A 16503-nucleotide genomic window follows, 5' to 3' on the forward strand; every position below is an offset into this window, starting at 1 on the left:
TTTCTAACATAAAAATAACCACAATGGCAGATGACCTTGTGCAAAACTGAATACAACCATCTGCCATCTGTTACGTGACTCATTTCACATATAGTTTCTCTTTCAGTTTTGGGAATCCCTACGAAGAATCTAGAACAGATATTATGGATTCCATTCGACAAATGATGAGATTGAGAGTCTCAAAGTGAATGGCGTAGACATTTGGACTCCAGACCAGTTTGCCTTCCGCCATATTCTGCAGGAGGTTGTCCCCATGCACCTCAAATCTCAGTTGACAAGGAGGTCCTTTTCCAAATATTGATCTCTCATTTGAGTGTTTGGAACCTGCAACAGTTTTTCTGTACGTAATAATTTCACGCGAGGTGGTTAGGTTCACATCTCTCTACTTAACCATACCACTGTCTGCAGTAACCATTTAAAAAGTACTAGGAAAATGCCAACAGTTAAGACACACAATAAAAAAGTATTTAAAAATTAAAATTTGACTTGAGGAAAAAGAAGATAATGAGAAAAGTTAATGGAAATGTTGTTTAGCCCAATAGACTTTAGAGGACTTTGGGCTAAATAGTAAAGGTTTTATAGGTTGGTGGAGTTGATTTTTTATTATACTGAAACTTTTAAAAACTAAAGTTTCCTCTCTCATACACTCAATGCATATACACATATACCAACATGTTTTGATTCTCAGGCATGGTAAACAGAAGGCACAGCTGATCTTTTTGCCTCCCTTTAATGGACCCTGCTCTTTCTCTGTCTATGCTATTTTTTGGTCTGGATTTCTCTCTCGCTGTGCCTAGCTAATCTGCAATAACCCGTCAGCTCTTGGTTTAGGGGGGTCTTCCTCTGAAATTCTTCCTAACTCTCTATGATTGGCTGAGTTTGGTGCCTTTCCTCTGAACCTCCACAGCCTGCTTGCTTACCCTTTTTTTTCTCAATGCTGAAAATTCACTTGATAAATCTTTATTGAGTGCCTTCTATACTTCAGGAATCACATTAAGTTCTGGGTATACAGTGATCAAGTCAGACAGAGTTCCTGCCCCTCAAGTGTTTATACTCTAGTGGGGGGCGGGGATACAAAAGCATAGAAGCAATGAAACCACAAAGAAGTAATTATAGGCATAGAAGTGGATAGATAGGTGAGTGTGAGAGCCACTGACTACCTGAGGGTAAATTTAACAGAACTAGGTTGTAGAAGATGGCTCAAAAGATAATGGGGCTGTGCACAAATAACTCACCTGAGGGTAAAAGAAAATATTAGTGGTGACAACCAAAGTGATGTCAGTCAAACTGGTCAAATAGCCTCACCAGCTGTTTCTATGACAGAAGGGTTATTTGCCTACTGCCAGGAAGGGAAAGAAGGACATGGAACAGCCTTGGTTTACAGAGTTAAGGGAGGAGCGTGTTCCCATTCATGATGGGTGATGATGTAACCGGGGTCTGGCCTAAATAATAATTGGAAAAGAGTGGAGTTATTAATGAAGTGTCTTCAATTTGGTAAAAATTCACTGCTGAACACAGGTACTTTCTTTTTATGATTTTAAATATGCAAGTATGGTGGATATATAGAGATCTGGGGAAAGACACACCCTTCCTGATTCATATAACCCCATCTCCTTTACTCCAGAGGAAATGGGTAGATAATAATCTTACACTCACAAAATAGTCTGGATACAGCTTCCAATCTTTATTTCAAGAGCTTAGAAGCAGAACCGGAGCAATAGAGAGACAGGGGATAGAACCAACGATACATTCCTGCATCTGTCTGTATGTTGAAATGAGATGAAAAGAACCTTTAAAAATAAATCACAAATAGGGGCGCCTGGGTGGCGCAGTCGGTTAAGCGTCCGACTTCAGCCAGGTCACGATCTCACGGTCCGTGAGTTCGAGCCCCGCGTCAGGCTCTGGGCTGATGGCTCGGAGCCTGGAGCCTGTTTCCGATTCTGTGTCTCCCTCTCTCTCTGCCCCTCCCCCGTTCATGCTCTGTCTCTCTCTGTCCCAAAAATAAATAAAAAACATTGGAAAAAAAAAATTAAAAAAAAAAAAATCACAAAGAATGGCAGGCTGGAAAGTTCTGATGGAAAATATGGGGGAAAGGAAGACTAGGCACCAAACTCACAGTGCTTACTTCCTGAATCCCGCCATTGGTACTGTTTGCGACATCTCTTTCCTAATTAGCTTTTTGTGTCTCTCTGTAAGGCCTTTGAAGGCAGTAACTTCAAAAATTCTAAATCCTTCACAGTGCTTAGCAAAATCCAACCAGTAAATGATAGGTCCAGTTAGTATTTTTGAAAAAAAAAAAAAAAAAAAGAATGGAACAAAAATAGAGGAAAAACAGTAAGAGCTAAGTTTGCTCTCCATGAAACAGACCTTCACCTATATTTCCCAAAAGCGACTCACAGAAGAGTTCAGTTCAGATTACACTGGTTTCAGAAATTATTTGAAATGAGAGAAATTAATTTACATCTATTAGGACCTAGGGCCATACATTTTAAAGCAAAATCTTATCTGAGGAAATAGAAGTTGCAAATAGATGTAGACTACACTGGTGTCACCTTTTGGTCTGTTCATCATCATTCTGTGATTAATTAACTCATAAAAGAACCATCATTAGTTACATAATAGGAATTAATTCTCACTTGGAAGTAAAATGCTTACCCTATGAGGACAAGAAGCAGAAACTCAGTAGTGTGAAATAATGGAAAGTGTGGAATATAATTAAAAATGTAAAAAGAGAGTAACACATCTCTCAATTGACCCCTAAAGTTTCCTGGGAGGCAGCACCATTAGATCAAATTGAGAATACACGCTTCCTACCCATTGACCACAGTCATCACGGGAACAAGGGGAGGCCTGCTAGTTTATAGCTTACAGGGATGCCACAGAGGGACTTATGGACAGTCAGCTTATGAATCAAATAGGCAAGGACCACCACCGTGCTCCTTAGTTTCCAATTTAACTCCGATCAGTGGGCCTTGAGATACACAATGCTTGACTTTAGAAAGAAAGAAAAGCAAAACTTTCAGTAGGGGCAAGAGGAGGTGTTTTTACAGAAAGCGATCTTGCTTCGGCAACTGTCAGGAAGCTCGGCTTTTCATGAATTTAGTGTATCAACAGCTGCCCAAAGTCATATGGAGGAGATGAAGGGGAAAAGAACCCATCTGTGACAATACAAATGTCACAAGGTGTGTGGCTCACCAACACGCCTAATTTGGTGAGTTTCTGTTACTCCTTCATGTAGACAAGATGCTTGCAACCTTAGAATTTACCAGATTACATAAATGTCAAAACAGCAAAAGGAACTAACAGGTGATGAATAAGTGATGAGCCCCATTAAGACATTTCCTTTACTAAGGTTCAGTCCCATGAATTATACAGAGTATGTGTTGTTTTCACTTCTGAGAAGCTATCCATTTCATTTACTTAAGAAATATTTATAAGGTAGCTATAATTTGTCAGATACTCTGCTCGTTTCTCAAGATCCAAAGATGAATAAGACATGATCCTCGCTTTTAAGAAGCTCACAGTTTAGAAGGAGAAACATTATTCCAAATGATAATTGTAATTTGGTGTAATATGTAAAATAATGAAAATATGTATTACTAAATATAGTAGTTTATTTCTGGGAAATCTGAAGGAAGCATCCAAGGGTGACTCTGAAACAGAGTTTTAAAGGAAAATCAAGAATTTTCCAGATAGAAATAAGTGGAGAAAGGGTAATTAGAGTTAGAGGCAATCAGGGGGAAAAAAACCACGGAGCTTTAACAAGAGTACAGTGTATGAGAACTGGGAATAATTCAGTATTGGTGAGTGCAAGTGTGAGTAGAGATGCCAGGACGGGCAACAGATTAGAAGGTCTATTCTTCATGTCTAGACAGGGCAGGGCTTTCCTGTAGAAGACTGGATGCTACCCAAGGTTAAGTAGGGAACTGACGTGTACACATTTAGATTGTGGCAAGATGACTCCAGCGTACTGAGCGGAGGAAAGATCAGTTAGGTAGGGGGCTAAGGAATGGGAGCGCATGATTAAGGGAAGAGTCCAGTTCACTGGATACTTGCGTGATTCGGGAGCAAGGATGTGACGTCTTACGCCCAAGGACTGATTTGAGCGTCAGGGCAGATGCAATGGGGTTTAGTGATTTGCAGTCCACATGAAGAACAGTGGAGGACAGGAGCTCAGCCTTTGCTCTCCCACCCCACTTCACACATTCGAGGAAACAATCTGCAACAGCAATGACTTCACAGAAAGGGAATTCGCCAACTCACCCTCTTCCAGCATTGCCATCAAAAGGGGGCTACAAAACCAGACAGGGAGGGCTCCTGCTCTCTGCCGCTCTTTATGGGGGAGGGATGAAATAACAGAAGAGGTGGGAGCCAGCAAGAAGCAAAGAATAAATCACAATACAGGGCACAGAGTATTAGAAGACATGTGAATTACATCTTGGCATTGTGAGAATAAGTTCACATTGAAGTATCACATTCTTGGGTTGCCTCCTTCACGACACTTCTTTAATCCAACATCACCCATACCAAACACACTATTACACATGACAGAAGAAGTTTCAAATGTAAAATCTTAAACTGGTGGTGTCTTACATTTGTATAACTTTCTAAAGATTATAAAACGTTTCTCCCTATAACCTTGTGCGGAGCTTGGGGATATATTATTATTCCCAAGTTACAGCTGAAGAACTTAAGACCCAGGCTGGTAAAAAGTGTTTCCCCAAAACACATTTTTTTTTTTTTCTGGCAGGGGAAGAAAACTAATCCATTTTTTTCTTGCTTTTAAGTTTTAAATCCCTAACCTAGTATGAATTCCAATCACCAGCACTCTTTCTCCAGCTGCCACTGTTCAATACAAATTAAGACTTCCTAACACTGGTAAACTGAAAATAAGTTGATAGAACTTGGGGATTAAGAGGCCAAAAGGAGATGGAGGGGAGAGGTCCACGGCTCTCTCGAACTTCAGGAGAAATTCATGCCTTTGTGTGCTACTCCCTAGCGGAATCCTGCTATTCTAAAACATCGTCATACCGGAAATAATCATGGAGATGGAAATGAATCCCAGCGTCCAGATTGATGCAAACCCAGACACATATAAATGCACCACGTCACCCACAGGTTCACACTCTCACGTTTTAAATCCACAAAGGCCGATGATGTTTTTAGAAACGTCTGGCTCTGCTTTGTCTCTGCTCCACTAGAGCAAACACTGAAGACGTGCAGACCTTGTGTTTAGTATGACGAAACTGTTTCCCTGCTTTATTTTCCTCTGCTTTGCTCCAGGTGGATGGCAGGAGGGCGCTGGGTTCAGCAATCACCACCCGCTGCAATCCCTGAAGTTAATAACTGCAGTGAAGGCCATTTCAAGCTCCTTTCCTCCTCTAATTGATTTATTGGTGGCATATAAATGCCTGTTTCCATTTCTGTTAATGAAAGAGGCCTCTGATAGGACTTTCGCAGATTTACATTCTCGTCCTAATCTTTGGCAATATAATAAAAAAAGTATTCAGAGCTCCTTCCTGAGGCAAAGTATAATTGCACTTGCTTTTACTTGCCAGTCCTTTATCAAGATGAGCCCCTGAAAGTAGGGAAATGCTGTTACTAAAATAAATGGCTATAATGGGTTTCAGATTTCTTTTACTTTAAATGTCATCTTTTGGAACTTGGGTTTTGTGTTTGCGGGGTGATAGGTATGAGCTCACTATTTTAGTATAAGCACCAGCTGGATGCGTTATCAGGTATTCGATCTCTCTTCAAAATTACCCACTTTCAGAGTTCTCAGCTGTGGCTGCCCATCACATTAGCCTGGGGACCTTGTAAAAATGCAAATACCCAGACCTACCAAAAATCTGGGGTTGGAGCCCAGTGTTTATGTTTTTAAAAGCACTATAGGTGCTCCTGATACACAGCCAGGTTTGAGCTAGAAATAGCATACCAGTTGAGGGGCGCCTGGGTGGCTCAGTCGGTTGAGTGTCCGACTCTTGGTTTCAGCTCAGGTCGAGATCTCGGGGTTTTGTGAAATCGAGCCCCGCATCCGGCTTATGCGCTGACCATATGGAGCCTGCTTGAGATTTTCCCTCTCTCTCTCTGCTCCTCCCACCTGCTCATGCTCTCTCTCTCAAAATAAATAAATAAAATTAAAAAATAAATAAATAAATAAATAAATAAAAATAATGTTATGTTAAATAATGTTAAATAAATAAATAAAAATAATGTTATGTTAAATAAATAATGTTAAATAAATAAAATAAATAAATAAATAAATAAATAAAAATAATGTTATGCTATTTGCATAACATTAGGTTGGAGTTCTTACGTTGCTTTGTAATGTGTTTCTCCTGTTTGCAAGACTCACTTTAAACTGTACTTTGAGCCCAGGGAGAAGAGAATTAATTCTTTGGGGAATGTAAATATACATGAACATTTACGTACAATGATATGGGTACCTAACGAGGCAAACTTTAAGAAATAGAAGAATGCCATTAAAAAGTAGAGAAAACCATTTTTATTCTGGAAAGAACTACTCTCAGCAGTACTGTCAAGTCAGGAAGGGACCTGCTGTTCTGGGGGAAGCGTGTACCAGACGTTTAAGGACATTTGGTTTTGTTTGGTTTTGTTTGCTTTCGTTTGGCTTGGGAAGAGTCTAGCACTCCTGCTCATTAGCAGCCGCGATCACCCGCACCTCCCCCTTCTTATTAGCAAGGGCTTGAAGATTGCGGAGCAAAGCTGGGAGCAACCTAGAAAGTGTAAAGAGGAGCCTTTTGGAAGGATGATGATCAAAATATGAACTCTGTAATGTGGGGATCAAAGTTATTAGGATGCTTCTGAAGGACTGGAGAGCCCCGTATAGGAGCTCCATTAATAGGACCTCTCTTCATTTAAAAGGACCTCTCCTGGGGTGTCTGGGTGGCTCAGTCAGTTAAGCAGCTGACTTAGGCTCAGGTCACCATCTTGTGGTTCATGAGTTTGAGCCTTGTGTTGGGCTCTCTGATGTCAGTGAGGAGCCCACTTTGGATCCTCTGTCTCCCCTACTCTCATCCCCACTTGGGCACATTCTCTCTCCCTCTCAAAAGTAAATAAACATTAAAAAAGAAAGGACCTCTCCAAAGAGAAAAAGACTATACTAGGGGGGCTGTCTATACTGATGCTTCCAACACTGCATGAGGACCTAAGATTTTTCAGAGAACCACCTTTTTTATTCAATATGATGTGACTTTGAGACAATTGTGTGTGCATGCATGTGTGTGTGTGCGTGTGTGCATCTATATTTCTCAAGAGGTAAGTTATGTGTATAGGCCACTTGGTCACGGTGGAGCTATGGTTGTCTCTGACCCTGGAGAGAGAGGTTTCTTTGTCCCCCTACAGGGATTGCTGAATTCTTAACTTCTGGGGGATGGGTTTTAGGAAATGACTACCTTCTACTCATTTTGGAACTTCTTGATTCAGTGTAAGATGTCACTGTTCATGAAGACAGGCCCATTTCTTTTTCCTACATATCTAATATATGAAAACAAATCAATGAAAAGTTCCCCCCCATAAGTAGAAGACTATTTTTCGTTAATCTTGTAATAGGAAAACCCTATTTTATAACTACACTTTGTGCCCCACTTATTATAGTGAGATTACAGTGTATATATACATAGACACTTATAAAAGTAAAATCTTTTGAAAAACTTTAAGACTGTAATTCCAAATTTTGTTCAAGTGACTGAGTTAACTTCACCATCTCAATAAAGAGGCTCCAAAATGACAGAATGTATTAGCTGATTAAGGAGTGCAATGTTGTCCAGTCCCTAGTTTAAGGTTTAGATCCTTTTAATGATTTGATAAAAGGACCCTTGCCCCACCAAAATGTTATGTATATACACGAATATACAAATAAAGGAATTAATAGTTGCTTATGTGGGCAGGTTTAGAGGAAGAAGGCCAGGAGTTGGTGAGGACCAAAGGTAGCTTTGTTTTATAGGGAGTACCAACTGTTAGTGAAAGGGAGCAGCCAGTCACAGTAGGCGATCTGCAAAGCAACTGCCCAGAGAGAGGGCAAGAAGGCTCGTGGGGGGCCTCTTGAGGTCAGGCAAACAGGAAAGACATCGAGCAGAAGGCAGTGATGGGCTTCTCACGTGGTAGCAGCCTGCACGCCTGGGTGTACACACTTACTATTCGTGTGTCAGGCAGAAACTCGCATCCAACAAACCCAAAGTGCTTTAGGACATTATGGCGTGACTCTTGGTGCTTAAAAGGATTCTAACTCATCTTTGTTTCGAAAGAAATTAAAAACGAGTAGTAGAGAGTTGATAGGTCCCCCCTCGTCCAATTCTAATGCGCTAGGGGGGGAAAACTGAAGCACCTACTGACGATGGGTCAGTTGTTATCTGGATTTCTAGGACTCACTTCCAGGAGAAGAACTGGGAGAAGCGAAGTGAGAATAAGAGTAGGACATGGCATTGAGCATGGGGATATAGGCCAGGGAGGCTTGTGTGCTTTAAAATGTCCTTTTTTAGATTTTTTTAGGGTTAGGGAGTGCTACTTGTGGAGGAGAGGTAGAAAAGACAGAGTCAGATAAGGAAATTGTTTTCTGCAACAGGACAAGAAAATCAAACTTTCTCTGGGAGAAGAAATGGTACTAATAAGAATAATTGCCACAATACTACTTAAAACCATTACCATCTTACAAAAAGGCTTGCCCTGTCCCAGCATTATGTAGGTCTTTCCTCATTATGTTCTTAAAAGAACAGCATTGATATTGTTATTCCCCATTTACCGATGTGGACACTGAACTTCAGAGAAACTAAGTAATTCTCCAATTGTCCAAACCAGATATGTCTGACTCCAGAGCCCACCAGGCTTCTTAAGAAAGACCAAAATGGCATTGTATGAAGTAAGACTCAAGCGAACTTCTCCTTTTTTCCTGGGGATGGTGTTGATGGGACATTCCCACACATACACACACTGAACTAGGCTGAAGCATCACTGAAGACGCACATTAGCGGATGCCAAGGGGAGCTGGGCAGCATGGAGTTAAGGGGCTGCTCAATACCACGATTTCGTGAAGGAAACAGACCTACAAGTCATAAAGCTCATGGGTTTTCTGCATTCCCTTTCATGTCCTTCTACTTCTCCTCTATTCCCTCTTTCTTGGATCCAGCCTCCTCGTCTTGCCCTTTCTTTTCCTTTCCTTAACTCTGTTCCTTTATCCACTTCCTTCATTTCTATGTATCTTAGGGGATCTGACTGAGACCAACAAAGTAGAGAAGCTTGAGAAAGAAAGACCAAGAAAGTATAATGGGAAAAGAGAAAAAAGAATGTTATATGGCGGGTAAGTTCCGCGGATCTGATGTGCAGCATGGTGACCGTGGTAAGTAATGATGTATTTTAGGCTTGGACTTTGCTGAGGGGGTAAATCTTAAGCTTTCTCATATAAAAAAAAAAAAAGGAACTACTTGACATGATGCGTGTGTTAATTAACTTGCTTGTGGGAGTCATTTCAAAATGTACAGGTATATCAAATCATGTTGTACACTTCACATATATTACAGTTTTATTTGTCAATTACACCTCAATAAAGCTGGGGAAATTAAGTTTATGCCCTTAAAATGCAAATTTCCCTGGGAGAATCAGGAAGTTCACCTTAGTGTAATTAATTTGGTTGTTTTCCCCTAATATCTGGCTGAAACAAACTCACTGAGGACACAGCACTTTTGATTGACCGGGAAAGGAAATAACAACTCTCGGGTGCTTTCTGGGAAGGTCAGGTTTGAATGATATGCTCCAGAAGCCACATGAGGAAATTGTCTTTTGAGATAAAGATGATGGGAGGGCAAATGGAGGGAGAGGGCTAAGATAGGCAGGTGGGAGGATGTCAGTGTGGCCATTACTATCTTTTTACAGATTCAGAACCAGTAACAAAGCGTGAAAAGAACACAGGGTTCCGATTACAGTCCACGAAGGATGTGAAAAGATGAGAGTGTCTGCTAAATTATTTTTAAACCCCCTTCCTCCTTACTAATTCTTCCGTACGTCTCTCAAAATTTATCTGTGCCAGAACAAATAATTTTTAAAGGGCAAATCTTACATTTAACAAATTTTCAGCCTAGTAAAATTAGTGTCCATAAAAAGGAGAATGGAGGCCAACCCATAGTTAAATATTAAATAAATTCGTATCATGATATTCTTTCCTTTGTCTCCTCAAATTCTCTCAGTGGAGAATATCTCAGGCTGATACAATATAAAACAGCCCAGAAAATGGCATTGACATTGTAGGGACTCTGATGATTGCTATCCAGTAAAATCACAGCCAAGTATATGGGGTTAATATATGCACATGCCAAAATTAAATAGGCCACAAAGAAAAGAAACAGGCCGACTGGATGAGCTGCCAGAAGTTATGGCTGCAAGATCCCCGGCAGTAAACAATGGCATTCTGCACACCAAGGTCCTTTCCCTGAGACGAAGGCTGACTGGCATGACAGGAGTACAGAATGGAAAGAGAAGAAACAGAGGCAGCCCTTATTTCTTGCCTCTGGGTCTGTTTCTATGAATTATGAGCCTCTTAGTTATGTCCCTTCCTTTGAAGAGAACTTGTCTGAAATTAAGGAACGACTGGAAGAAATCTCTGTTTTTTGAGAGAACCATGGCTCTAAGTTGGTGGCTGCCAAGAATTTTAGTGGGGAGGAATAGCTGGTGGGAAGGCGCCTTCTTTTTCAGTCCTGAATCATGCAGGCCCTCTGGATCATTCTGTTGAGGTAGAGGCATGAATGCCTGGGTTATGTAGCAGGAAGGGACTAGGAGATTCATTCACTGAGAATGATAACAATAATAGTTAACATGTATTAAATGCTTACGATGCGTGGTAGGCTCTGAATTATAAGCATTTCACACGCATTATCCTATGTATTTCTTACCCTAATTCTGTGATAGCTTATATTATACTACCCTGTTTTGTGGAGGAGAAAACCAAGGCTAAAGAGGTAGACAGAATAATGGCCTCCCAAGAATGCACACATCCGAATCTCCAGGATTTGTGATTATGTTTCCTGACACGGCAAAAAGGACTTTTGCAGATGTGATTACATTAAGCATTTTGAGATGGGGAGAGTATCCTGGCTTAGGTGGGTGGGTCCAATGTAATTATGAGTCCTTCTGAAGGAAAGAGATACGTTGAGAATAGAGGTAGGACCCACAAGCCAAGGAATGCAGGTGGCCCCTGGAAGCTGGAAAAGGAAAGAAAATGAACTCTCCTCTAGAACTTACAGAATGAAAGCAACCTTGCCAATACCCCGATTTTAGCACAGTCAGACCCATGTTGGACTTCTGGGCCTCCAGAACTGAAAGGTAATACATTGGTGTTGTTTTAAACCCCTAAATGTGTGATAATTTGTTACAGCAGCAATAGGACACTCATACAGCTTGAAAGATTAAGGAACTCCCTCCAAATCACATTGCCGGTAGCCACAGAACCAGGACTGGCACTTTACAAGTCTCTCCAGAGGCTCTCTATGTAACCAATTATGCTGCGTGACCAAGCTATGCCTCCTTAGGCTCTGCAAGCTCCCAAATACCATTCATTCACTTATGGAGACCTCCTGTGTCGCTTCCTAATGTCCATGAGCTTATCTAATCCTCAGATCTGGAGGTGTTATCATTTCTATTTTACAGATGAGAAAAGTGAGGCTGCAAGATTTCTTAAGAGCTAAAATGTACACCTAGGTCAGTCTACCGGACTTTCATCCCAGGTGTTTTAGCTTCTTCATCCAACTGCCATGTACATTTGACCAACATTTAGTTGGCATCTGTTAAACATCAGCATGAAACATAAACTTGACTTTGAGCACTGTGTCCCTCAGTAATTTTTGAACAAATCTAGATCGTTCTATAGGAGTCAATATATCAACTACGCTCTAGGAATATTCCACCCCAGAGGGCAGGTGGCGGAATCTTTGGACACAAAGTTATCACCGACACAAGCCCTTTCAATCTCAGCAGCTTAATGATTAGAATTAATTAGGCTACACTCTGATCCCATCTATATCAACACATTTAATTAGCTCTGACTGATTAATTAATACGGCCAAATTTAATAGAGGTAAATCTAGCAAAGAATATTTTCAGATTATTCAGATAGGAGATCACATATCTGACTATCACAATAGATGAATCATTTGGAACCCCAATCTACCACATACCAAAAATCATCTGGATGGAAGAATACACTGTTTCTAATAGATACAATATTCTGAAACAGAAGTTTCTAGCTAACCAAAGGGTCTGGAAATGAGGTGCCTGCTGCAGGGAACTTTATGATCTCCAAAAGCCTTTCCCATGATCAATTACATTAACTCAATTAAAAGATCACATCCTTTTATTATGTTATGTTACTTTTACCATAATATAAAGGACAAAGTGATATACGATACAATTATGTAGAAAACGGATCTGCCTAGAGAACCAGAAAACAAAGCTAATTATTGAATCATAGTCTCCCAAGTTAACTGGTAAATAGAACAAATAAAACATACACATGCACACACAACGTGTTTCGCTGATTCAGTGGTCCCCACACTTCAAACTACCCCACTTCCACAGACACGCCTCTAGAAACTCACAGGGATGCAAAGTAAGAGCTGTAGCACCTGAACACAACATTTTTAGCCAATGCGGACATGCTTTTGAGATCGTAAAAGTCATCCTTTTCATGCATCACTCTGTGTCTGCTCTGGGAATCTGTGAATACTGAAAGCAAGTGTTCCAGATTCACGCTTCAGTGTCTGCATTTATGGAAACAAGTGTCCCTGGACCTCGTGAGAACATAACAAAGGGTATTAAGGCTCAGCACCCAGACTGAACGAGCAGTTCCTTTTTAAATACAGGCTTTTGCGGAGGGACACTCCAGCCATTTCCTGCCGCTGCTGGCCACACAGACTAAGCGCCCACCATTTCACTGTCATTTAATGCACCGGAGCAGTGATGCATTTAATAGCACGTTAGTGACTTCAAAGACTTAATGAGTCTAAACTACTACCTGGAAATGATTAGGTACTGAGAGAAATAACTACTGAAAAACTGTTCTCTAAAAGCTCCAAAAAACTGTCGAAAGGGATTCTGGGACTTCAGCGGTTTGCTGTACGTGACCAAGAGTATCCTTTGAGCTCGCATAGTGGAGACATCCATCAGAGAGGCTCCTTTCCAGCCGTGAGCTGTCGTATTATCAGGCTTGAACATGAATCAGTCTTGTCTCTTACACAGTTACATCAAGTCAAGGCATTTCAAATAAAATACAGAGCCGGCATAACATTTCAGAGGCAATAAAAAAAGGTTTATCAATAAAGGAGTCAGACCAAGAAGCTCCTCATCATTATCTCCCCATTTGTAATATGTCTGTAATACTGTTTTCGAACTCCCTGGTGTCACTTGGTGAGAACAAAGACACTCAGAAATCAAGTGATAGGTTTAGGGCTGCACAATGAAGTAGCAAAATCAAAAATTTTAAATTCTTGGGTCCTGGTTCGAGATGCTTTTCAGTATATAACATTGTATAATACTGCCTTCCTGAGTCAATGACACTTTTCCTCTTTCCTGATTTACAGATCTATTTCTTGGTGCCAGTGCCTCTCGTGTCAAACGCTCTGGAGAACTTTTATCAAGAAATGAGTATGGGGTGTTAGGCATGGGTGTGGGGGGCTAAAGAATGAGAACCTTGGAGTTCACAAGTGATTGTTATAATCATAAGGGCCTGCAGGAGTCTTTTCAAGAGAGCAAGTCATTGCCCTGTGGACCCATATGCCTGAAAATGTTTTAAACTTGAGTTATTGTTCTCCAAGGTCTATTAATAGTCTGCAAAGCAGCCAAGCTAATGAGACCTTGAAATGCCAGTTTTTTAAAGTTTGGAGTGCCTTTGTTCATCCAAACTCTAGCATTATGCCAATGTTTCATGGAGGTGTTAGGGGGAAGACTAGTTGTGATAGTCAAAATAGAGAAACAGACTAAACCTCTCACCTCCAAGCAAAAAGAAAAAAAAAAAATGATGGTAATTTTTAGTTTTTAAATATGTCCCTTAACAGTATGACCGGTGTGCTTATTTTTAATATAGAGCCTTATATATTATATATATATATATAATATAGAGCCTTATATCCTAATCACACAGAGTCAGAGTCAGGTGTTTTTTAGTTTAAAAAGTTCAAGCTAATTATGCAGTTTTTTTCTCCGCCGAAGTTGTCAAGAGTCATTTGCAATATGCTTTTGGAAACTTTCTCTAGCGTAACATTCAGTGCTAATCCTCCATTAACGTGGTGTTCACGGCTCTGGGCTCTCAGGACCAGGACCCTCCAAGGACTGTGAACTCTGCATGAGATTCTAGATATACGGGGTGAGGGAAAGAGGCATTCCTATTAGACTGGCATTTCTTATCGTCAAATGCTCTCCTCTTACAGACACGGTAGACTCCTTATAGTAGAGGGAAGGGGTGCATCAGACCAGGACAGCAGATAGGAGAGAATAAGAGGTCAAGGTGCAGGAAAATGGAACAGGAGGCAGAGGAGCTAAGGAGGGTGAGGTGTCCAGGCTGGGCTTGGTTTCCTCGGCAATCTGCATTGTTAGTAAACCACATGAATGGCAAACAACCCATGTGGACACCTTTGTTTTGAAAGAAGTAGACCTACTACGTTGTTTAATTTCTGAAGTCCCTGGGATCCTCTCACTAGCAGAGGCTTTTTTGGGGGTTCCTTTCTTGGGTTAGATGTCATGCTTTATTATGGTTGTGTATCACAATGTATCGTTGTGATTACATGAGCTCATTTAATAGCCATACCTATTGTGTCTAATGGCCTTCACAGTAAACTAAGATGCATTTTGAAGAACAGTAAGTACATGCAGGATGGACTTCCCACCACCTTTAATTTAAAGTCCAGATCCTTATAATGGATTTGTAGGTCCTGAGCAATCTGGCTCCTGGGTTAATCCTTGGTCCACATGACTCTGTTCATTCACTGCACTGCAGTTTCATGTGCCTCGGGGCCTTCTCTTCCTTAGCCTGGAATATTACCTTTTCCTTTCCCTGCGTAAATCCCAAATCCCCATGAGCCCCAAACCTGGCTAGCTCCCATTAGCATCACTACCCCAGGGCAGCCTTTCCTAATTTCCCTAATACACTCAAGCTGTATGCTTTCATAATGCCTTCATCATTTACTTTTATAACAGTTATCACAATTACAGTCATAAAACACTTTATGAAATTGGTTTTTGGGGTCTGTATCACTCAGAAGACTGTCCGTTTCACGAAAGGCATGCAGCGTCTCAATGATGTTCATTAGCACCACTCGTGCCTATAAGGAATGAATGAAGTCAAGGAGGATGATTCTACTGGCTGCAGGCCATTCAGGTGGTTTCCACTGTACAGAGGAGGAAAAGTGGAGCCATTGGAAGATTTCTGTGCACAAGAGTTAAAAAATGCAAGCAGTAATGACAGAATATTCATCTGACAGGACGAACTGGAGAAGCAAGGAGACGAAAACGATTTGGAAGATCAGACTTGGAAAGGCTGGTGGTCGCACTCAGAGGTAGAAAGCTTTTCCTCTCTCAGAACAGCCGCTGATTGTATATCCTGTTAAGAGGGAGGACTATTCCGTAGATGGCTCAGTTGTTGCTAAGAGAAACTACTCAGAAATAAAATGAGAGAAATCGTTCACTTTTACTCTTATGGCTTCAAATATATTTTTAAGAAATGAGGAAATAGGGTAAAGGAGAACAGACAATCTTAGGAGGAATAAGTAAGATTTCACCTAAATAAGTGAAGTTTCACGATCATTGCACAGAATAATTTTGCGCACTTATATATCATTTTAACTTTTAAACCATAGGCTGTCTGTAGAACTTAGATACCTAACAACAACCTTCGTAGGTACAATTTGACTCCCCTCTCCCTCCTGATTATTAGCTAGCTCTTTCTTTGATGATTAAGATACTCTATATACATCAAAAACAAACAGTCTGTTTCAGGTAAGCCCCGAATGGTTAATTTTAGATAACTGTGAATATTTCCAAAGACACCAAACATCCTTCAAATACTGACACTTTCAGTGTCCAGCGGTTTGAAAATGAATACAAATGAATTTTTACCACTCCCCAGTTTTAACATCTTCCTGAGCCAAAGAAGATGAGAAGTTGCCTCATGGCATCTCATGCCCTTCTGGACAAGACTGAGGAATGCAGTACAGTAGGAAGAACGAATTATATAAGCAACAAATAGAGGATTATTCCTCAGATTCTGTCATGTCTAGAACTAGATAGGTTATTTTTTTTTAATTTTTTAAGCTTCTTTGTTTATTTTGAGAGAGACAGAGAGAGTGTGAGTGGGGGAGGTGCAGAGAGAGGAGGAGAGAGAGAATCCCAAGCAGGCTCCACCCTGCCAACACAGAGCCTGATGTGGGGCTTAAACTCACAACACCGACAGATCATGACCTGAGCTGGAACCAAGAGTCGAATGCTTAACCGACTGAGCCACCAAGA

At 40.8% G+C, this 16503-nt stretch overlaps 1 protein-coding gene across 30 annotated transcripts in view; it reads right to left on the reverse strand.

Annotated features, from left to right (window-relative positions):
- The window catches only part of DTNA (dystrobrevin alpha), a 359115-nt gene that overhangs the window by 128962 nt on the left and 213650 nt on the right, over window positions 1–16503 (reverse strand). The gene's annotated exons all lie outside the window — the stretch shown is intronic.

This window comes from Neofelis nebulosa, chromosome 11 (assembly GCF_028018385.1).
Source record: "Neofelis nebulosa isolate mNeoNeb1 chromosome 11, mNeoNeb1.pri, whole genome shotgun sequence".
Taxonomy (NCBI): domain Eukaryota; kingdom Metazoa; phylum Chordata; class Mammalia; order Carnivora; family Felidae; genus Neofelis; species Neofelis nebulosa.